The sequence below is a fragment of the Geotrypetes seraphini genome, chromosome 3, assembly GCF_902459505.1.
Source record: "Geotrypetes seraphini chromosome 3, aGeoSer1.1, whole genome shotgun sequence".
NCBI lineage: Eukaryota > Metazoa > Chordata > Amphibia > Gymnophiona > Dermophiidae > Geotrypetes > Geotrypetes seraphini.
In genome coordinates, this window is record NC_047086.1 from 78,451,399 (window position 1) to 78,475,157 (window position 23,759).

Below are 23,759 nucleotides of genomic sequence, written 5' to 3' on the forward strand. Positions count from 1 at the left end.
TCCCCTCTCACCCATCCCCTTGTGCAGCAGAACCCCACCCACCCTCCTACCATAAGACTGACATACCTCTGCTCCGAGGCCTCCAAATACAGCAGTGGCGGCAGCGCTCTGAACTGGCTTCTTCGAGGCCTTCCCCGCTGGGGCCTTCCCTCTGCCGCATCGCTGCTGCTTTAGGGAGCCTCAGAGCGGAGGTGCCAGTTCTCACTGGGGAGGGGGGGGGTCACAGAATTGACAAGTCCGATTTTTATCAGTGAATTGGGCAGCACTAGTGTCAGGGATGCAGTTGAAGAGTGTCGAGGATATTTTTTTGGGGGGGGAGCTTTGGGGGTCAATCTTAACTAGGGATTATTTTTGGGGTAGGGCTTATATTAGGAGCATCTTTAAAAATCATGCTAGGTCTTATTTTCAGGGAAACAGTGTAGTAGGAGGGAGAGCCCAATTCTCTCTGACTCCAGCTGCTAAGAATTCCCTGGAACAGATCCCACTACCCAAGATGATTAGCACTCCACTGAAAGAAAAGAAGGGGGAGGGACCCTGTGTACTCATCCTAGTAAAAGAAAAAGAATGCAAAACAGAAATAGATGATTTAAAGTCCCAACTGACTGCATTGCAGCATAAGCTTGATGATCTGAAGGGAGGAATTTCTCCTGTTAAGAAACAGGGCCAATAGTGAGAACATAGTCAGCAAAGAAATATGGGCCAGATGAGTAACCAGAGCAGAGCATTGGCTGCCTGGTTTTTTTTAATTTTTAAATTCTTTATTTAATATGGAAAGAACACTACACACAAGCAACGTTTCAGCAGACAATAAAGAACAGTTCAAACAACCTCCCTCCCCCCCATACCCTCTGCGACAGACAAACAATCCTCAAGGCATCTCAAAAGGAACCCTCTTCCCACCCACCCATCCATCCCCATCCCCTCCCCCTCCTCCCCTTGCCCTCTCCCCACCTGGCTGCCTGTTTTAAGTGTGGAAAGTTAGGACACTGTCAGAAGGATTGCAGATCCTTTATGGCTACCCCAGGGAAGGTTCAGACAAAATGACAAAACAATACCTATACTGGATCAGTCCAGTATCATGTTTCCACAGTGGCCAATCTAGGTCACAAGTACCTAGCAAAACCCAAATAGTAGCAACATTCCATGCTACTGATCCAGGGCAAGCAGTGACTTCCCTTATGTCTGTCTCAATAGAAGACTATGGACTTTTCCTCCAGGAACTTGTCCAAATCTTTTTTTAAACCAGCTACATTAACCACTGTTACCACATGCTCTGGCAACATGTTGCATAGCTTAACTAAAAAATATTTCCTCCTATTTCCTCCTGGTTTTAAAAGTATTTCCCTGTAACTTCATCAAGTATCCCCTAGTCTTTTTAATTTTTGATGGAGTAAAAATTTGATTCACTTGTACCCGTTTCACACCACTCAGGATTTTGTAGATTTCAATCATATCTCCCCTCGGTCATCTCTTTTCCAAGCTGAAGAGTCCTACCTCTGTAGTCTTTCCTTTATCACCTTGGTCGCTCTTCTTGAACCTTTTCTAATTCCACTATATCTTTTTCTAGATATGGAGAACAGAATTGAATGCAAAACTCAAGGTAAGGTCACACCATGGAGCGATACAGAATCATTATAATATTCTTAGTCATATTTACCATCCTTTTTCTAATAATTCCTAGCATCTTATTTGCTTTTTTGACCAGTACCACACATTGGGCGGAAGGTTTCAGCATATTGTCTATGATGACACCTAGATCTTTTTCTGGGGCACTGACCGCTAAGGTGGACTCTAGCATCTGGTAACTATGATTTGGGTTGTAGCCTTAAAAACTATGGATGGGCTGTTGTTTGCAAAGACATGTTGCTGATTGTCATTAAAACCCAGAAATAAATGAAAACAAAAATTAATGTGTTTTTAAAAAAAAAAAAAATTGTGGATAATAATGCAAACTCTTTTGAAAGAGGGTATACTATATATGCTCTTTTCCTAATAGTGTGCCATTGTGTATGCATGAGCCATCATGCATGTTGTTATAGGTAGGGGGTCCTCCACTGGCAAATTCAGGTCCACATACTTGTAAGGTTCCAGCACACCAGCATGAAAAATGTCCACTTCCCTTTAGCACATAAAACTAACCTACTGGACTAGACACCTGCCAAAATGTCCTATTAATAAATAAATCCAAAAATTGGCAAACCTGGTTAAATTCTTAGAGGAACTGTTGAGTGTTGAAAAAAACCAACATAAAAATAATAATAAATAAATAATAAATAGAACTCAAAGGGCCTCAGTATGAGCTCTTGGAATGTAAACGAAGGGTATTGAGCTCAGGTAGTGACTTATGGATGACCAGCATCAGACAAAGTCTAAATAAGCTCTACCTCATACATCATTTGGTCCGTTATTATATCATGCTGTGAAAAAAATGTTAGGTGAATCACAAACAGTCCCTTTAAGAGATAACCCTAATGAAGAGGCTTAGGACAAGTCTGCAACTCTTGATGGCTCCAAGATTAATGGTATCTAAACTAAACTAAACTAAACCTTAAGTTTATATACCGCATCATCTCCACGGATGTGGAGCTCGGCACGGTTTACTAGAACTTAAAATATAGGAAGAGAAGGAAAAAAAAAGGTTTACATGAACTTATATATAGAAGAGACAGAGTTTAGAGATCTGGGATTCGGATACAAGTTCAAAGGCAGTCCAGGATCTATCAGCAGGGATAGGGTTGGAGTCGTTGGGAGGCAGAGAATTGTAAGAGACTGCGGGGGGGAAAGAACTCCATAAGGTAGTAATCTTTTCGTTGAAAAATTTAACTAGGTCGTTTGCGGATGAAGGGGAAAGGGAGTCGTTTTTTGAGGTTAGGTTACGCCAGATGTTGAACAGTGTACTATTTTGGTTTTTTGATCTGGTGATTTTATCTCCATAGAAATTCTTCCTTGCTTTTTTTAGTACTGTGTTATAGAACTTGATGTTGTCTCTCCAGGATTGTCTGTCTGAAGGGGATTTCGATTTTTTCCATTTACGTTCCAGGGCTCGACATTTCTGCTTTAATTCCCTGTGGTATGGAAGATACCAGAGAGCCTTGCGGGAGTGGGAGATAGGTTTAGTAGACAAAGGGGCAAGAGCACGGTAGGCAGTCCTGGAAAGGGTTACCCAATTATGCCAGTTGGAATCTGGGTTGGCATGTTTAGGAAAATGGGGGAGTCGATTGAGAAATTGGGTCCAGAACAGTTCACTCGTGATTTTTTTGCAGTAGGTGATAGAGTTTGTGGGTCGGGGTGGAGTGCCAAGATGAGACATGTTTTATTCAGCTGACTGCTCCCAAGGACTTGATTCTGGGCAACTTTCCCACTCGGTAAACAACAAATTTCGTATCCACTCATCAACAAAACATAATACAGTATTCCCCCCAAATTTGCGGGTGTTACATTCCTGGAGCACCTGCAAATTTTGAAAAACTGCGAATACTGTATTGGATGCTATGAACACAAAACTGCTCACATATAGACGAGGAAGCCATAGCCATGGGCAGCTATAATAACATTAGAAAGAAAAGACGGAACTGGCCATGTGACACGATTCATTCGCATCTGGGTTGGTAACGTTAGCAATTGCCAACCTCTCAAATACCGAGCCGGAAAGAATTTTGGCACACTTTTCGGTCTGTAATTGGCTGTCAGTCTGTGTCTCCTGTCAGTCCCGGGACTTTCCCTGGAATCATTGTAGTTTAACAATACGCACGTAAAAAAACCGTGAATGACTGAGTCTGTGAAGTCGGAACCGCAAATTCATGGTGGTATACTGTATACTTTAAGGTGAGTCTGTAAAAGTCCACAAAATAAGCCCCAATTCCTGGATTCTTTCTTTAGCAACTTTTAATCTAGGTAGTTTAACTGTCCACAAGGTCTGGAAAAATCCAGTTCCTTCTTTAGTCTCTTCTCTAGTTTGGGTTCTCCCAGCTTTCTGAGTTCTGGGAATCCATGGCAGTTCCTTCCCTTGGGATAGTTTTCTTAAGTAGGTTCTTCCAGCTGTTCGGTCTCATTAGGAACTCCATCACTCTGGACCTGTTGGGAGCCATTACATACTGGCTGCGGATCCAGGAAGGTTCATCTTCCTAAGGGTTTCACTCTTGCAAAGTCTCCTGGGCATCTGTGATCTATCGACTGCTCTCCTTCAGCCCGGGAATTCCTTGGCTACCGGTGTACTTGCTGTTTCCAGAACCCCTGCTCTCCATGGGCAAAGGAATTGGGATCAGATACATGGGCTGAGGCACAGGCATCCTCCTGAATGTGACAATGTAGATGCACATGATATCAGGGAAGGGATACATATAGGGGCAAAATAAAAAAATACGTCTGTCCGTTTTGGGCCTAAGTCACTAGTTACCCAAAGTCAGACATGTCAGAAGTCCATTCTTGAAAAATATGTCCAAAATATTTCTTTTTTCAAGAATTGTCTACTTCTACGTCCAGCCGTTTGATCATCCAGACCGCTAAGTCATCTATCTTTATACCCCATTCTCGTCCAAAAATTTGTCTAAGTCAAAAACGCCTAGAACAAGACCTTTTGAATGTGGGAGGGGTCAGCAAAGTGATGGATTGGCCACCCATACATGGCAACAGAGTAGTGAGGCACCTCACAGGGCACTGCTGTGAACTTCACAAAAAGGATGCCACATAAACATCTCACCACAACTCCCTTATAGGTCATAGTGAGCCCCCCAAAACACCCCCCCCCCCAAACCTACTAGACCCATCTGTCTACCACTCCAATAGCACTTATGGCTGCAAGTGTCACCTGTATGGCACTACAAAAGGGGTCAAAATTCTGGGAACAAATGGAACAGAAATGAAGCTTGGCATCTACTATCGACCACCAGGGCAGTCTGAAGAAATTGATGGAGAAATGACAGACAAGATTAAACGCAACTACAAGGGAGGCAACGCTGTTATCATGGGTGACTTCAATTATCCAGGGATAGACTGGAACCTATGCATCTACGGCTGCAGTAAGGAGACCAAGTTCCTGGATGCAGTAGGCGATTGTTTCTTGGAACAACTTGTCAAGGAAAATACGAGAGGAAACGCAATTCTGGACTTAATTCTAAATGGACTATGGGGACCGATGCAAGGTGTAGAAATAGAGGGGATGATGGGAACCAATGATCACAATATGATCTGCTTTGACCTGGACACAGGGGCAAAACATCGATCCAGGACGGCGGCCACGGCACTGAACTTCCGAAAAGGGAATTTTGAAGGGATGAGACTCATGGTGGGGAAGAAGATTAAGAAGAGGATAAACACTGTAAAGATTCTAGAGCAAGCATGGTCCCTTTTTAAGGGCATGGTCACCGAGGCGCAAAATCTGTATATACTGCGTATCAACAAAGGATCCAAGAGAAAAAAGAACAAGGAACCGGCATGGCTCACTGTAGCGGTGAAGGAAGTAATTAGAGACAAGAAGACTTCGTTTAAGGAATGGAAAAGGTCAAAAACGGACGAAAACTGGAAAAAGCACAAACATCAAAGCAGGTGCCATAAGGCGGTAAGAGGGGCCAAAAGAGACTATGAGGAAAAAATAGCCAAGGAGGCGAAAAACTTCAAGCCGTTCTTTCGATATATTAAGGGGAAACGACCCGCAAAGGAAGCGGTGGGGCCGTTGGATTACCATGGAATAAAGGGAGTGCTAAAGGAGGACAAAGCCATCGCCAACAAATTGAACACATTTTTTTACTTCTGTGTTTACCGAAGAGCATATACACAACATATCAGAAACTGACAGGCTATACACGGGAAACAAAGATGGGAAACTGACAGGGTTGACGGTCAGTCTAGAAGAGGTATGCAGCCAGATTGATAGGTTTAAAAATGACAAATCCCCGGGACCGGATGGCATCCATCCGAGGGTAATCAAGGAACTGAAAGGGGCTGTAGCTGAATTACTTCAACTAATAGCCAATCTGTTAATCAAATTGGGAAGGATTCCAGAAGACTGGAAGTTGGCGAACATTACGCCGATCATCAAGAAAGGTTCGAGGGGTGATCCAGGAAACTACAGACTGGTGAGTCTGACCTCAGTACCGGGAAAGATGGTAGAGCATTTTGATGGACACGATCTGATGAGGACCAGCCAGCATGCTTCAGCTAAGGAAGATCTTGCTTGACGAACTTGCTGCACTTCTTTGAGGGAGTAAACAGGCGGATAGATAACATAACATAACATAACATTGTACTTGTTGACTGCGTAACCATTAGTTCAACGCGGTTTACAAAAAATTACTAAAGAAAATCATAATTCATGGATTGAAGAGTTAGTTGGTCAGATATTTAGAAAATAAATAGGTTTTCAATTGTGAGCTAAAGTCTTTATAAGAGTGAGCTGCTAGCAACAAAACTCGAAATTCTTTATCGTGAAGGGCCACTTGGGAAACCAAAGTATGATTGAGAAATTTTATACTTTTATAACCCTGGATTGAAGTAGAGTAAAACAAAGGATGGGTTCTTCTACTATGTCTGTATGAAGCCAAGGAAAATCTATTAACCAAGTATAGAGGGGCTGTGGCGTAGAGAACTTTGTAACAGAAGCAGCCCAACTTAAACAATACACAATCCTCCACAGGCAGCCAGTGCAACTCACAGTAAAAAGATGTAACGTGATCATATTTCTTTAGGCCATAGATCATTCTGACCGCTGTGTTCTGTATCAGTACAAGTCTCGCTAACTCTTTCTTAGTAATTGTCAAATAAATAATATTACAATAATCAAGGAGACTTAATAAAAGCGATTGAACCAATAATCTAAAAGCAGGAAATTCAAAGTAAAATCTAATAGTTCGTAATTTCCATAGGGTGAAGTAGCTTTTACATACTACAGCATGTACCTGAGTTTTCATAGTGAGCTGCTAGTCCAAAATAACTCCTAGTATTTTAATTGTTGAGTGTATTGTATATGAAATTGAATTTATGTTCAAAAGGTACTTTGCTAGACTTAATTTAAGTTTAAATTGTTGCTTCCAGACATTCATCTGTTGCATTACGGCTTCAATTTTGGTGGTGATCTGAGACAAAATTGAATTAAATGGTATGACAATTGTGATGTCATCAGCATAGCTAAACAACCCTATATCCAGATTACTCAAACATGAGTCTAGCGACGATAAATAAACATTAAATAATGAAGGAGAAAATGATGATCCTTGAGGAACGCCGCATGGATTCTTCCAGGTGGTAGAAAGTTGAGTCCTAAACCTAGCTTGATAAAGTCTGGTTTTCAAAAATCCCCTAAACCATGAATAAACTTTTCCTTGAAGACCTAAAGCATCCAAGCAAATTAATTGCAAGCCATGGAACCAAGGGTGAAATACTCACGTGGATTAAAAACTGGCTGGCGGATAGGAAACAGAGAGTGGGGTAAATGGACAATACTTGGACTAGTAAAGCACCACCAGTGGAGTGCCGCAGGGTTCAGTGCTTGGACCCATGCTTTTCAACATATTTATAAATGATCTGGAAATTGGTACGACATATGAAGTGATTAAATTTGCGGATGATACAAAGTTATTCAAAGTAGTAAAGATGCAGGAGGATTGCGAAGATCTGCAACATGACATAAACATGCTCAGGAAATGGGCTGCGACATGGCAAATGAAGTTCAACGTGGATAAGTGTAAGGTGATGCATGTCGGTAATAAAAATCTTATACACAAATACAGGATGTCCAGGGTGGTACTTTGAGAGACCCCCCAAGAAATAGACTTGGGAGTACTGGTTGACAAGTCGATGAAGCCATCCGCGCAATGCGCGGCGGTGTCAAAAAGGGTAAACAGGAATGCTAGGAATGATTAAAAAGGGGATGACGAACAGATCGGAGAAGGTTATCATGCTGCTGTACCGGGCCATGGTACACCCTCACCTGGAATACTGCTTCCAGCACTGGTCGCCGTACATGAAGAAGGACATGGTACTGCTTGAAAGAGTCCAGAGAAGAGCGGCTAAAATGGTTAAGGGACTGGAGGAGTTGCCATAAAACAAGAGATTAGAGAAACTGAGCCTCTTCTCCCTTGAAAAGAGGAGACTGAGAGGGGACATGGTAGAAACATTCGAGATACTGAAGGGAATAGACTTAGTAGATTAAGGCAGGTTGTTTAACCTCTCCGAGGTAGGGAGTACGAGAGGGCACTCTCTAAAGTTAAAAGGAGATAGATTCCGTACAAACGTAAGGAAGTTCTTCTTCACCCAGAGAGTGATGGAAAACTGAAATGCTCTTCCAGAGGTTATAGGGGAAAACACCCTCCAGGGATTCAAGACAAAGTTAGACAAGTTCCTGCTGAACCAGAGCGTACACAGATAGGGCTGGTCTCAGTTAGGGTACTGTTCTCTGACCTAGGGGCTGCCGCGGGAGCGGACTGCTGGGCACAATGGACCACTGGTCTGACCCAGCAGCGGTAATTCTTATGTTCTTATGTTTTGGGGGGGTGCACATATTTCACCATGAGTGCAGTGGTTAGAGTGGCTTATGGGCCTGGGTCTTCCTCTCTATGGTTCACTAGCCCACCCCCCCAGGCTACTTAAGCCACCTCTGTGCAGCTCTAATAGGCTTTCCTTTGCCAGGTGCTAATGTTCTGGAGGCAGGTATGTACGTTTTTATTCCAATTTTTATGGTATTGTGTGTATGTGTTGGGGGGGGTCAGTGATCCCTGGGGAAGTGTGTGGGGGTCTGTACTTTGTGTCTTCAGTGGTTATCTGGTCACTTAGACCTGTTTTTAGATCGCCTAAGTCACTATGTACAAGTTCCATCTAGGCAGTCTCGTTAAACTTTCAGTTATACTTGCAGTACGACTAAGTCTAGGTCAGCCCACATCCTGCCCAAATCCCACCCTCCTCACACCTCCTAAAATGGCCCTTTCAGCTCGGGGCATACAGCGGTACTGAAAAGGCCTAAGCTGTTTTTAGATACGTCTAAAATCCGTTTCGATTATCAGCACTTGAACAACCTGTCTTTTTGATTGTTCCGATTTAGGCAGGATTTTAGACGTATTTTAGACTTTGCAACAATTGAATAATGAAAGGAACTCAGACTGGAAAGGGGTCACGAGTGGTGTCCCACAGGGGTCAGTGCTGGGGCCGTTGCTGTTCAATATATTCATTAATGACCTGGAAACGGGGACGAAATGCAAAGTTATAAAATTCGCAGACGACACAAAACTCTCCAGTAGGGTCAGAACTGTTGAGGAATGCAAAGAACTACAAAGTGACCTGATCAAGCTGGGTGAGTGGGCAAAAAGATGGCAGATGAGCTTCAATGTAGAGAAATGTAAAGTCTTGCACATAGGGAAAGGGAACCCAATGTACAGCTATACGATGGGAGGGAGTGTACTGGGGGAAGGCAAACTAGAAAAGGACTTGGGGGTATTGGTGGATACTACGATGAAGCCAGCGGCACAATGTGCAGCGGCCTCAAAAAAGGCAAACAGAATGTTGGGCATTATCAAAAAAGGTATCATTACCAGAATGAAAGAAGTTATCCTGCCGCTATATCGAGCGATGGTGCACCCGCATCTGGAGTACTGCGTCCAATACTGGTCGCCGCACCTTAAGAAGGATGTGGCAATGCTCGAGAGGGTCCAGAGAAGAGCAACAAAGATGATTAAGGGCATGGAAAACCTTGCATATACCGAAAGGCTAGAGAAGCTGGGGCTCTTTACCCTGGAAAAGCGTAGACTTAGAGGGGACATGATAGAGACATAAAATCATGAAAGGCATGGAGAAGGTGAAGAGGGACAGATTCTTCAGGCTAGCAGGGACATCAAAAACAAGAGGGCATTCACAAAAACTGAAAGGATACAGATTCAAGACAAATGCTAGGAAGTTCTTCTTCACAGAGGGTGGTGGATACCTGGAATGCGCTTCCAAGAGAGGTGATAGGACAGAGTACAATGTTGGGTTTCAGAAAGGGCTTGGATGACTTCTTGAAGGAGAAAGGGATTACAGGGTATAGATAGAGGGTTACTATACAGGATACTTCAGGATTAGGGCACAAACAATGTAGGTGGTGGGAACTTAAAGGTCAAGGACCTGGGGGGCTGCCGCGGGAGCGGACTGCTGGGCACGATGGACCCCTGGTCTGACCCGGCAGAGGCAATGCTTATGTTCTTATGTTCTTAACTCCATTGAAGATAGGAAAGATAGAGACAGAGATAGACAAGATATGTACAGTACTCCCCCCAATATTCGTGGGGGTTCCATTCCAGGAACCCCCGCAAATGTTGAAAAACCGCGAATACGGTTTTTAGCGGGGGATACAGGAGAGGGCTGCCGTAGAGGCAGGAGAGGGCAGCCGGAGTGCTGGCGAGTGAAGGAAATCACTCAGGGTATGCTCCGACCGCCTCTTCTGTACTAAAGTGAGGCATCACCAATCAGGAGCTGCATGTCAAAGCTGCCCTCTCCTGCCTCTCCAGCTGCCCTCTCCTGCCCGGTTATTCGCAGTCAGAAAATACTGTGAATGACCGGGACCGTGAATTGATGACCGCGAATGACCGTGGAAGCACTGTATATCCTAACAAGTATTCATTGAGGGTGAAAACAAAGATTACCTTAAAAATAAAGTAATAGCCTCATACTGTTTTAAAAATATTATGTCCTTTTTCCAAACAATGGATTCTTTTTGAAAAGATTGTGCACTGCATGACTTTGCTCCTGAAACAAAAATAAATGGTCAATGGAAACAAACATTCCCAGAAATACACAAATGAAAATCATCTGGCTGTCTATCCCTATTAAGCACTCAGGATTGGCCTTTAAGATAAAGAACTTTAGTGCCCTTCTATTAAACCACAGTAAAATTTGTAGATACTGTGGCCTAACATAAGCTTTCACTGTGTGAAAGCTGAAAATCTAATGTAGTAGATATCGGGGCCATTCCCACTATTATTTTTTTTATTGCAGATCATGCATTAACATTCAGATTAATGCATGGTCCCTCTTACTGATTAATGTGAAAGCACTTAGAGGTGGTACGTGGTCCAGCATTAACTTTGTTAGGCACACAGTAAGGGTCCCTTTTACAAAGCCACAGTAGTGATTCCTGTGCAACAAACGTGACGCAGCACATCCAGTTCCTATGAGCTACTGGTGTACTTGCGTCATATTTGTCACACAGATGAGCTTCAATGTAGAGAAATGTAAAGTCTTGCACATAGGGAAAGGGAACCCAATGTACAGCTATACGATGGGAGGGAGTGTACTGGGGGAAGGCAAACTAGAAAAGGACCTGGGGGTATTGGTGGATACTACGATGAAGCCAGCGGCACAATGTGCAGCGGCCTCAAAAAAGGCAAACAGAATGTTGGGCATTATCAAAAAAGGTATCATTACCAGAATGAAAGAAGTTATCCTGCCGCTATATCGAGCGATGGTGCACCCGCATCTGGAGTACTGCGTCCAATACTGGTCGCCGCACCTTAAGAAGGATGTGGCAATGCTCGAGAGGGTCCAGAGAAGAGCAACAAAGATGATTAAGGGCATGGAAAACCTTGCATATACCGAAAGGCTAGAGAAGCTGGGGCTCTTTACCCTGGAAAAGCGTAGACTTAGAGGGGACATGATAGAGACATAAAATCATGAAAGGCATGGAGAAGGTGAAGAGGGACAGATTCTTCAGGCTAGCAGGGACATCAAAAACAAGAGGGCATTCACAAAAACTGAAAGGATACAGATTCAAGACAAATGCTAGGAAGTTCTTCTTCACAGAGGGTGGTGGATACCTGGAATGCGCTTCCAAGAGAGGTGATAGGACAGAGTACAATGTTGGGTTTCAGAAAGGGCTTGGATGACTTCTTGAAGGAGAAAGGGATTACAGGGTATAGATAGAGGGTTACTATACAGGATACTTCAGGATTAGGGCACAAACAATGTAGGTGGTGGGAACTTAAAGGTCAAGGACCTGGGGGGCTGCCGCGGGAGCGGACTGCTGGGCACGATGGACCCCTGGTCTGACCCGGCAGAGGCAATGCTTATGTTCTTATGTTCTTAACTCCATTGAAGATAGGAAAGATAGAGACAGAGATAGACAAGATATGTACAGTACTCCCCCCAATATTCGTGGGGGTTCCATTCCAGGAACCCCCGCAAATGTTGAAAAACCGCGAATACGGTTTTTAGCGGGGGATACAGGAGAGGGCTGCCGTAGAGGCAGGAGAGGGCAGCCGGAGTGCTGGCGAGTGAAGGAAATCACTCAGGGTATGCTCCGACCGCCTCTTCTGTACTAAAGTGAGGCATCACCAATCAGGAGCTGCATGTCAAAGCTGCCCTCTCCTGCCTCTCCAGCTGCCCTCTCCTGCCCGGTTATTCGCAGTCAGAAAATACTGTGAATGACCGGGACCGTGAATTGATGACCGCGAATGACCGTGGAAGCACTGTATATCCTAACAAGTATTCATTGAGGGTGAAAACAAAGATTACCTTAAAAATAAAGTAATAGCCTCATACTGTTTTAAAAATATTATGTCCTTTTTCCAAACAATGGATTCTTTTTGAAAAGATTGTGCACTGCATGACTTTGCTCCTGAAACAAAAATAAATGGTCAATGGAAACAAACATTCCCAGAAATACACAAATGAAAATCATCTGGCTGTCTATCCCTATTAAGCACTCAGGATTGGCCTTTAAGATAAAGAACTTTAGTGCCCTTCTATTAAACCACAGTAAAATTTGTAGATACTGTGGCCTAACATAAGCTTTCACTGTGTGAAAGCTGAAAATCTAATGTAGTAGATATCGGGGCCATTCCCACTATTATTTTTTTTATTGCAGATCATGCATTAACATTCAGATTAATGCATGGTCCCTCTTACTGATTAATGTGAAAGCACTTAGAGGTGGTACGTGGTCCAGCATTAACTTTGTTAGGCACACAGTAAGGGTCCCTTTTACAAAGCCACAGTAGTGATTCCTGTGCAACAAACGTGACGCAGCACATCCAGTTCCTATGAGCTACTGGTGTACTTGCGTCATATTTGTCACACAGGAATCGCTACTATAATTTTGTAAAAGGGGCCCTAAGTGCAGCACATTAACTGCCAAATAAATGCCTTCCACAAGTGGAGGGGCATAATCAAAAACAATGTATAAGTCCCCTTTTGGCCTAAGGCCCTAGGCACACAAAGTAGGCAGCAGGGAAATGTCCATTCTCGAATAAAACATTCAAAATGTGGCTTTTTTCCAAGAATAGCCTACCTTCACTCAGATAAGCCGAGACCTTCCACAAGAAGACCACTGCCTCCACGAATGTGTGCTTGGGGGGGGGGGGGGGGTAGGGGGTAGGGAGCAATTTTGCTACCTGTACATTCAGCAGTTTAATCGCCCAGACTGCCACTATGTGTATGTTTAGAACACATTCTCGACCAAAAATTATCGCCCAAGTCCCAAATGCCCAAAACAAGACCCTTTAGGCGGAGGAGGGGCCAGTCCTTTGCCTAAAAGCACAATTCTCTAACCGGCATCTGTCATAAACAATGCTGGTTAGAGAATTGTGGAACCACCCCCCTGTAATGATGGTGGGGTGGGAGGGGGGAGTCTGGGGGGGTTGGCTGGGTGGTCCGGCAGGGAGGTGGAGGGTCTTCAGCTAGAGGATCTAGGCATCTCTTCTGTCGGTGAATAGCACACCGGTTCAGGGGGGGGAGGGTGTCCGGCAGTAAAAACTGGGCATCTCTCCTGCCGCGCTGTGTCAGGGAGGAAGTTGTGGCGGGTGACAGCAGGAGAGATTGGGCATCTCTCCTGCCACGATCATTACGGGTGCAGGGGGACAGGCTGCCTGGGCTGCTGATTCCCAAAGTCCAAAATGCTGACCTTTCAAGCCCCTCAAATTACAAACTCATAGCAGGAATCCTAATAGTAACCAAGTTATGAGTGGAAGGGAGAAATTGAGGTTCAATGACTGTACTGGTGTAACATTTGAGTTAAGTATGGAATTTATTGATACTAAGGGCTCCTTTTACAAAGGTGCTCCTTTACAAAATGTGTTAGCCGCTACCACCTCCTTTTAAGCAGGCGGTAATTTTTTGGCTCGCGCGCGCTATTCTTGTGCATGCGCTAAAAATGCTAGCGCACCTTAGTAAAAGGAGCCCTAAGCATATTAAGTTAGTTGTTTATATTGTGTATGCTCTCAAAGAAGAGTTTTTAATTTTTTTCAGATTCTGTTGGAGAATGTTTCCATCCTATTGTCAGTCGGGAGGTTGTTCCAGGTCTTGGCACCAAGATAAGTAAAAAGTGAGTCAAATATGCATTTGTTTTTAATTCTTTTGGGGGATGGGATGAGTGACTGAAGTGATTTCTGGTTGATGTTGGCCAAGAATTGCCAAATAAGTATATGAGTGGCTCTGCTGTTTTTGCATATAAAATGTGAAACATTATACAGGATAGTTTGAAGGTTTTACAAGTTTGGATGGGAAGTCAATATAAGTTCTTATGGTAAAGTAAGATGGAGTCAAATTTTTTGAGTATGAATATTTGTCTGACCATCATGTTTTGAATCATCTGCAGTTTGTTCAGGAGTGTGGAGTTTAGACCCGCATGGAGGGAGTTGCAGTAATCCAGCTGAGACATTATAAGCATTTATGTTAATACAGCAAAGTGTCACTCTTGAAAAAAAGGGTCTGACTAATCTTAGTCTTCTCATATTATACATGATTTTCTTCCTTAAGTTGGATACTTGAGATTCATATGATAGGGTAGAGTCGAATATAACTCCAATGACCTTGGACGTCTTGTTGATAGTCAGTGTCAATCCTGAGGTTAGAGTTACAGCAGAAGGAACCAAGTGTACAGCGTAATGAAACCATAGATCTTTGGTTTTGTCTGCAATTAGTTTGAGTTTCTTGGATGCAGCCCAGGTCTGTCTTTTATCTATTCCATTTGATATTGTCATCATTATGTCATTAGTGTCACAATTAATTGGGATGAGTAGAAGGATGTCATTTGATTATGAGAATATGTATTCATTGTCGTCGAATTTGATTCAGCCTAGCGAGCTCATGAAACAGTTGTAGAGTATCAGGGATAATGGTGAACCTTGCGGCACACCACAGAATGCTTGCCAGTTTTTAATATATGTTTCATCTTTTAGACAAGATATTGTTTGTTTTGCAGGAAGTTTTTGAACCAGTTCTGGACAGTTCCTATGATGCCTATTTCATTGAGTTTGGCTACTAATAGTTGGTGGTCGAAGGAGGCAGATATGTCAAATTGATGGAGGATCGCCTGGCAGCCAATGCACAAGTATTGCTTGATTTTAGTGGCTAAGGTCAATAAAAGGACCTCAGTACTAAGTTTGTGTGGAATCCAAATTGAGTGGGATGGAGGCAAAAGTGTTCAACATAGGTGAAGAGTTGTGGATTCTTGCCCAGAAATAGCTAAGAAGAATAATAATAAGAAAAAAAAAACAACAACAAATTTTTAGATTGAATCAGGTTGGGCAGACTAGATGGACCATTTGGGTCTTTATCTGCCGTCATCTACTTTGTTACTATGTTACTATGACATGTGTTTCAAGAAGTTTGGTTATTACTAGGATTCCAGCTATGGGTTTGTAATTTGAGGGGCTTGAAAGGTCAGCATTTTGGGCTTTGGGGATCGGTGTGAGGGCAATTTATTTCATTAAGTGCCATTTTGCAAAAATTAAATTCAATGCTTTTTGACATTGTTTCAGATCATTGATTGAACCATATCCACGCCATACTTTTCTTGATTGGACTGAGAACTTTTCAGCACTCCTTCATAATTAGGAGGGAAGGAATCTTTTTTAGTATCCTTATTTTGCTTTCAAACATCTAATGTTTACTATCTGCCAGATAATTATGTTTATAATTTAGACTTATTTTTCCATCTTCCTAAATAGAAACATGTATAACAATGCATATGTAATTGATCTTCAATTTGCTTCTGAATTTATTTTTACCAGAAAAATGAGGTAAAAAAATTACTCCATGAGTATGCATATTATTAAAGGCAGCTGAGAGAGCAAATATGTCTGTTACTTCAAAACAGGAAATAATGGGGCTCTTCTAAACCACAATAAAATTTGCAGTTATAGCAGCTCATCAATAATAATAAAACCCTTAGCGTGTATACGCACTTGAAACTCCATGCCTCTGTGCTTCTGTGCCTCTGCATGCACAGTAGAAGGAGCCTGCGGCGGTTTCCACATCGCCCTCCCTCCGCGACGCTACAAGCCTGGAGCCAGTGTAGATAGACCACCACGGCGGCAACTCCCCCCTCTCTCCATAGAAACATAGAAACTGACGGCAGAAAATGGCCATGGCCCATCTAGTCTGCCCACACTAATGACCCACCCCCTAACTTCCTCCGTGAAGAGATCCCACGTGCCTATCCCATTTTTTTCTTAAAATCTGGCACACTGCTGGCCTCAATTAACTGTAGTGGAAGACTATTCCAGCGATCAACCACCCTTTCGGTGAAGAAATATTTTCTGGTGTCGCCATGAAATTTCCCACCCCTGAGTTTCAACGGATGCCCTCTTGTAGCCATGGGACCTTTAAGAAAAAAGATATCTTCTTCCATCTTGATACGGCCCGTGACATATTTGAATGTCTCGATCATGACTCCCCTCTGCGTTCCTCGAGTGAGTATAGCTGCAACTTATCAGCCATTCCTCGTACGGGAGATCCTTGTGTTATGAGACCATCCGGGTGGCCATTCACTGAACCGACTCAACTCTCAGCACATCTTTGTAGTAATGTGGCCTCCAGAATTGTACACAGTATTCCATATGGGGTCTCACCATGGATCTGTACAATGGCATTATGACCTCGAGCTTACGGCTGACGAAACTTCTACGGATACAACCTATGATTTGTCTAGCCTTGAATGAAGCTGTCTCAACTTGATTGGCAGTCTTCATGTCTTCACTAATGATCACCCCCAAGTCTTGTTCTGCTACAGTCCTTGCTAGGGTCTCACCATTTAGTGTGTAAGTCCTGCATGGATTTTTGCTGCCAAGGTGCATGACCTTGCATTTTTTGGCATTGAATCTTAGTTGCTAGCGTCTCAATCTCACAGCGGGCCCTGCCAGAGCTGCTTCAGAAAACAAGAAAAATGGGAGACTTCTCACTGTGCTGCTCTCATGCTGTACAGCCGTCAGATCCCACCAAGAGATTGAAACGCTTCACTCAGATAAGCTGAGACCTTCCACAAGAAGACCACTGTTGCCACGAATGTGTGCTGGGGGTGGGTGGGTGGGTAAGGAGCGATTTTGCTTTGGTTTAGGGGAAGGGTGTGTGCTGGGGAGCAGTGAGCGATCTTGCTTTGCTTTGGGGAAAGAGGTGTGCTTGGGTGGGGGCAGGGAGCAATCTTTCTTTGGTTTAGGGGAAGGAGTGTGCTTGGGAGCAGTGAGCGATCTTGCTTTGGTTTGGGGGAAGGGGGTGTGCTGGGGGGCAGAGAGCGATCGTGCTTTGCTTTGGGGAAGGGGTGTGCTTGGGTGGGGACAGTGAGCGATTTTGCTTTGGTTTGGAAGGGGGTGTGCTGGGGAGCAGTGAGTGATCTTGCTTTTGTTTGGAGGAAGGGGGTGTGCTTGGGTGGGGGCAGGGAGCAAGCTTGCTTTGGTTTTGGGGGAGGGGTGTGCTTAAGTTAACCTTTCTGTCGAGAGAGAGCTCCACATGCACAGTATGCCGCCGAGCAGGGAAGCGTCTCAGCGCACGATAACAAACAATGGGGGAAAAGACTCATGCCGAGGCAAGGGGGGGGGGAAGTGATCTATTCTATCACATCTATTCTAGCACCCTTTAATGTAACGGGCTTAAACACTAGCTGTGGGATATTACAACACGGTAGCTGCAAATATATTGGCCCTTTTGCAAAGCTGTGCTATAAAGTGGCTATAGTGCTATAAAGTGGCTATAGTGCTATAACGTGGCTAAAGTGCTATAAAGTTGTTTTAAGCATCTGGATTTCCTGTTCGCTAAGGCCATTTTTTAGTGCACAATATGGCTTTTCCTATTAATGGAAAAGTGCTAATTTCAAAATTAGCATGTAGTCATTACCTTATGGGCCCTTACCAGCACCTATTTTGTAGGTGGTAAGGGTACCCACGCTAATCCTGTGTTAATCAGTCAGCGCACATAAATGCATACATGCTGATTAGTGCAAGACATACTTACTCTCTGCTGCCAAACATGTCCCACGCTAAAAACAAAAAAGCATTTTTTAGCATGTGGTTAGTACGTTGAGCCTGCCATCCGCCTCATTTACGGTCTCAAAAAGTCGGAACATGTAAGTCCGTTCTACAGAAAACTTCACTGGTTGCCAATGGAGGCAAGGATCATCTTCAAGTTCGCCTGTCTTTGCTTCAAAACCTTAAAGGGTTCATCCCCGATCTACCTTTCACACCATTTTGAGTTTCCAGGCACCACCTGCACACGTAGTGCCTACCTATTTGCCTTCCCCTCCCTGAAAGGCTGTGTCTACAAGAGATTCCTTGATAGAACACTGTCATTCCAAGCTGGCAAATGGAATAAATGTTTAACCACCCTCATTTCAAGTGCACCCTCCTACCAATCCTTCAGGAAATCTATTAAAACCTATCTCTTTGATAAATTTCTCTGAATCCTCCCCACCTTGCTTACCACTGAAAATATCTGCTGTACCTCTGACATATTTCCATCTATTCCTAACCTCTCTCACCTCACCAATTTAATTTGACAATACTTTCTGTAACATCGCTGTATATGTACAGTCTCTTCCTCTGTAAACCGCTCTGAACTGCTTGTGGTATTGCGGTATACAAAAATAAAGTTATTATTATTATTATATTACAGTTCTCTTCCATGGATTTTAAGCAGTGCAAGCCAATGGTAGTACTTATCGCCGCTTAGTAAAAGGACCTCAAAATGTTGGGAGCAGTCCTACAATTTTTTGTTGCAGGTCATACAAAAACATTCAGATCAATAGCGAAGCATTCCAGTCCGGATTCTCTAACCAGCATCATTGTCGGCAGCTGCCTTAAAAGAGGTGGCTGATTATGCATCAATCATGCGATGCCACCATTTTGAGAATCGTGCTTCCAGCAAAGGTAGGCGCTGGAAATGTCGGCCAGGGTTTTCGAGACTTACATTTCTGGCACCTATCTTTGATGTGAATTGCGCCTATGCAGGCGCTATACAGCACCTAATGCCACTTATGGCCTTAGCCACATCCACAGTGGTGTTATGCGCCACAAAGAGCCTACGTAGGTGCAATTCAGGTGCTGTGTTTTTAGACACCTATAGGCGCCTTGAAAATCTGGAGAACAGAAGGCAGAGAGTGGGCATAAATGGGAAGTTCTCAGACTGGGAGAATGTGACTAGCGGTGTCCCCAGGGCTCGGTACTTGGGCCCATCTTATTTAATATTTTCATCAACGACCTAGAGGATGGAACATCCAGTGAGATCATCAAGTTTGCAGATGACACAAAGCTATGCCAGGCAATCAAAACGCAGAAGGACAGTGAGGAACTCCAGAGCGATTTGAGTCGATTGGAGAAATGGGCAGATAAATGGCAGATGAAGTTTAATGTGAAAAATGCAAAGTGATGCACTTAGGCAGAAAGAATAAGGAACACAAGTATAGTGCAACTCTGGGAAAAACCGAACAGGAAAAGGACCTGGGTGTACTAATTGATAGGACCCTGAAACCGTCGGCACAATGTGCGGCGGCGGCGAAGAACGCAAATAGAATGCTAGGCATGATAAAGAAGAGAATCACGAGTAGATCGGAGAAAGTAATAATGCTGCTTTATAGAGCGATGGTCAGAACACACTTGGAATACTGCGTCCAACATTGGTCTCCATACCTAAAGAAGGATATAAAACTGCTGGAGAGGGTGCAGAGACGAGCAACAAAGCTAGTGAAAGGTATGGAGAACCTGTATTATGAGGTACGACTTAAGAGACTAGGGTTGTTCTCCCTTGGGAAGAGGAGACTGCGAGGGGATCTAATTGAGACATTCAAAATACTGAAAGGAATCGACAAAATAGAGCAGGTCATTTACAATGTCCAATGTGACACGGACAAGAAGGCATGGACTGAAGCTGAGGGGGGACAAGTCCAGGACAAATATCAGGAGGTTCTGTTTCACGCAGCGAGTGGTGGACACCTGGAATGCTCTCACAGAAGAGATAATTGCAGAATCCACCATTCTAGGATTTAAGGATAAACTAGATGTACATCTCCTTTTGAGAAGCATAGAGTGATATGGGGACTAAAACTATGCCAGGCTATACCTGGCGGGGCCTCCGCGTGTGCGGATCGCCGGACTTGATGGACCTAGGGTCTGATCCGGAGATGGCAATTCTTATGTTCTTATGTGTTTTTCACTTAGGTGTCCAAGTTAAGGTGCCGTTTAAAGAATATGGGCCTGAGCACCTCCTATTTAAGAGACCGTAAGTGGTCCTGCAGTAGCTCTACATTCAGCTAGCATATGGTAAGTGCAGAACATTAACTACCAAATGCCTTCCATGCCCACTCTCTGCCTGTGCCACTCCACTGATACAAAAAACACTAGAAACGGTGCCCAAAGCATAGATGCCGAGGATTGTGGTACATAGTGTATGTGAACGTAAGTTAGGCACCATTATAGAATCATAAATTGTAGCATCTAAATTGGGCTTAGATACCAGTAGGCATCAAAACCTTAAGCACACTCTATTTATGCCAAGGTTTTCTTGGCCTAAGTCCGATTTAGGTGCCTACATGTAAAACATGCCCACAATCTGCCCATGATCCACCGTTAACCACATTCACTTTCTGGTAGGCACCTTGGACTAGGCTGAAAGTGATAGGTGCCTACCGAGTTAGGTACCTAGAAAGCAATTAATTTTAATTTAAGCCAATTATTAAGCCAATTAAGCTTGTTATCAGTACCGATTTAGCTTTTAAAATAATTACCCCCTCCCTTTTTACAAAACCATAGTGTGGTTTTTAGTGCCACCCATGGTGGTAACAGCTCTAATGCTCATAGGGCGCTAAAAACCATGCTATGGTTTTGTAAAAGGAGGGGTAAGTTAGGTGCCTAGGTCGGCTAGGTGCACCTTAACATTAGGCATCTTTTATAGAATCCGAGTCTTAATGTCTACGTGTGCTGTGCATTATGGCCTAGATTCTAAAAAAACCCTGCAATTTTAAAAAAGCAAGGCATTCTCCAAAAAACGCTCATGCAAATGAGGTTGGCGGAGAATAGTGAAGACTCTTTAAATTTGCATGTGGCCATCGCTGGTGATAGCGATAGTCACATGAACAGAATAAACACAAAAACTAAAAGCTAAAGCCAAAACCAGCGGGAGAGATGTTAAATCTCTCCTGCTGCCAACGAACACCCTCTGCAGCAGGAAAGATGCCCACTCTCTCATGCTGCCAAGCAAACCCCCCTGCAGCGGGAGAGATGCCCATTCTCTCCCACTGCCACACAACATCCCCCCTGCCTCCATTCCCCCTTACCTTGATTTAGATGGCTGACCAGAGGATGCCTACTCCCACTGGAGATTGCCGGGTGGGGGGGGGGGGGTTTCTGGCAGGAGGGACTGGGCATCCCTTCTGCCAATGAACTTCAGAAGGTAGTGGGGGGTTCCAATAGGAGGGACTGGGCATCCCTCCTGTGGGGGATGTCGTGGGGGGGGGGGATTTTACGTATCCTCCTGCTGGGGGATGTATCAGGGTGATAGAAGCAGGAGGAATTTGTTACTTCTGTCATGGACATTTGGGGGGTGGGTGGGCTTCGGGGGTTCCAGCAGGAGGGAGTGGGCATCCCTACTGCTGGTCAACTTAGCAGGGGTATGGGTTCCCTGCTGCTGCTGAGCTGATCGTGGCAGGGAGATTTCCTTGCCGCGATCAACTCAGCGGCAACCTGATTCTCTAATTGGCGCCTGTGACATGGATGCTGACTTCAATTATAGGGAAGATGGTGGAAGCTATGATCAAGGATGGTATTTGCGAGCATATCGAGAGATATGGCCTACTGAGAACAAGCCAGCATGGATTCTGTAAGGGAAGGTCATGCTTAACGAACCTTCTGCACTTCTTTGAGGGAATAAGCAGTCGGGTGGACAATGGGGAACCTATAGACATCATTTACCTTGATTTTCAAAAGGCTTTCGACAAGGTGCCACATGAAAGGCTGCTCAGGAAACTGTGGAACCACGGGGTGGGAGGGGATGTGCACAGATGGATCGAGCACTGGTTGTCGGGTAGACTGCAGAGGGTCGGAGTAAAGGGACAATACTCTGACTGGCGGGGAGTCACGAGCGGTGTGCCACAGGGATCGGTGCTGGGGCCGTTACTCTTCAACATATTTATCAATGACCTGGAAAAAGAGGCAAAGTGCGAGGTTATAAAATTTGCAGACGATACCAAACTGTGCGGCAGAGTTAGGTCTAGGGAGGAGTGTGAGGACCTGCAAAGGGACCTGGACAAGCTGGAAGACTGGGCAAACAAATGGCAAATGCGCTTTAACGTGGAAAAATGCAAGGTCATGCATATAGGTAAAAAGAACCCGCTGTTCAAATACAAATTGGGGGGGGGCATTATTGGGAGACAGCAGTCTTGAGAGAGACTTGGGTGTGCTGGTAGATGCATCACTGAAGCCATCTGCACAGTGCGCAGCAGCCTCGAAAAAAGCCAACAGAATGCTGGGCATCATAAAGAGGGGCATAACAACCAGGACGCGAGAAGTCATCATGCCATTGTATAGAGCTATGGTGCGTCCACATCTGGAATACTGCGTTCAATATTGGTCGCCGTACCTCAAGAAGGACATGGCGGTGCTTGAGAGAGTCCAAAGGAGAGCAACGAAACTGGTAAGAGGGCTGGAACACTGCCCATATGCCGAGAGGTTGGATAGGCTGGGGCTCTTCTCTCTGGAAAAAAGGAGGCTCAGGGGAGATATGATAGAGACCTTCAAGATCATGAGGGGCATAGAGAGGGTGGATAGGGACAGATTCTTCAGGCTGAAGGGGTCAACAGGCACGAGGGGGCACTCGGAGAAACTGAAGGGAGATAGGTTCAGAACAAATGCAAGGAAGTTTTTCTTCACCCAAAGGGTCGTGGACACTTGGAATGCGCTACCGGAGGAAGTGATCAGGCAGAGTACGGTACAGGGATTCAAACAAGGATTGGACGGATTCCTGAGGGATAGGGGGATCGTGGGATACTGAGAGAGGTGCTGGGATGTAACACAGGTATAGAAAACAAACCAAGTAATAAAACTCAATGGGAAACCAAGGTGGCAAGGGGGCCCCTTCTGGTGTCTCAGACAGACCGTGACCTGTTTGGGCCGCCGCGGGAGCGGACTGCTGGGCAGGATGGACCTGAGGTCTGACCCAGCGGAGGCACTGCTTATGTTCTTATGTTCTTATGTTCTTATGTGTTAGGCGGGCTTAGGCATTTGTCCATGAGGACAGATGCAATTCTATATAGGACGCTCGTGTGCAATTCTCAAAAGCCGTTTAGGAGGCTTCTGAGACCTGGCATCTTATACAGAATCCAGCCCTGAGTGTCCCCTGTTTTTGGAACTTTTGAAAAGGTGAAAAATTGATTCACTTGTACCCATTCTATACCACTCAGGACTATGTAGACCTTAATCATATCCCTCCTCAACCATCTCTTTTCCAAACTGAAGAGCCCCCAAACTCTTTATTTGTTCCTCATACAAGAGAAGTTCCATTCCTTTTATAATTTATTTTTTCAATTTTCTAAACATTGTAAT

At 44.3% G+C, this 23,759-nt stretch overlaps 1 long non-coding RNA gene across 1 annotated transcript in view; it reads left to right on the top strand.

Annotated features, from left to right (window-relative positions):
• Positions 1–15,291, top strand: part of LOC117356601 — a 107,021-nt gene extending 91,730 nt beyond the window's left edge. Inside the window, exons 2-4 of the long non-coding RNA XR_004538678.1 lie at positions 1,568–1,600; positions 14,203–14,278; positions 15,158–15,291. This is a non-coding gene — a long non-coding RNA (uncharacterized LOC117356601). The remainder of the gene's footprint in view (positions 1–1,567; positions 1,601–14,202; positions 14,279–15,157) is intronic.
• Positions 15,292–23,759: the final 8,468 nt, after the last annotated feature.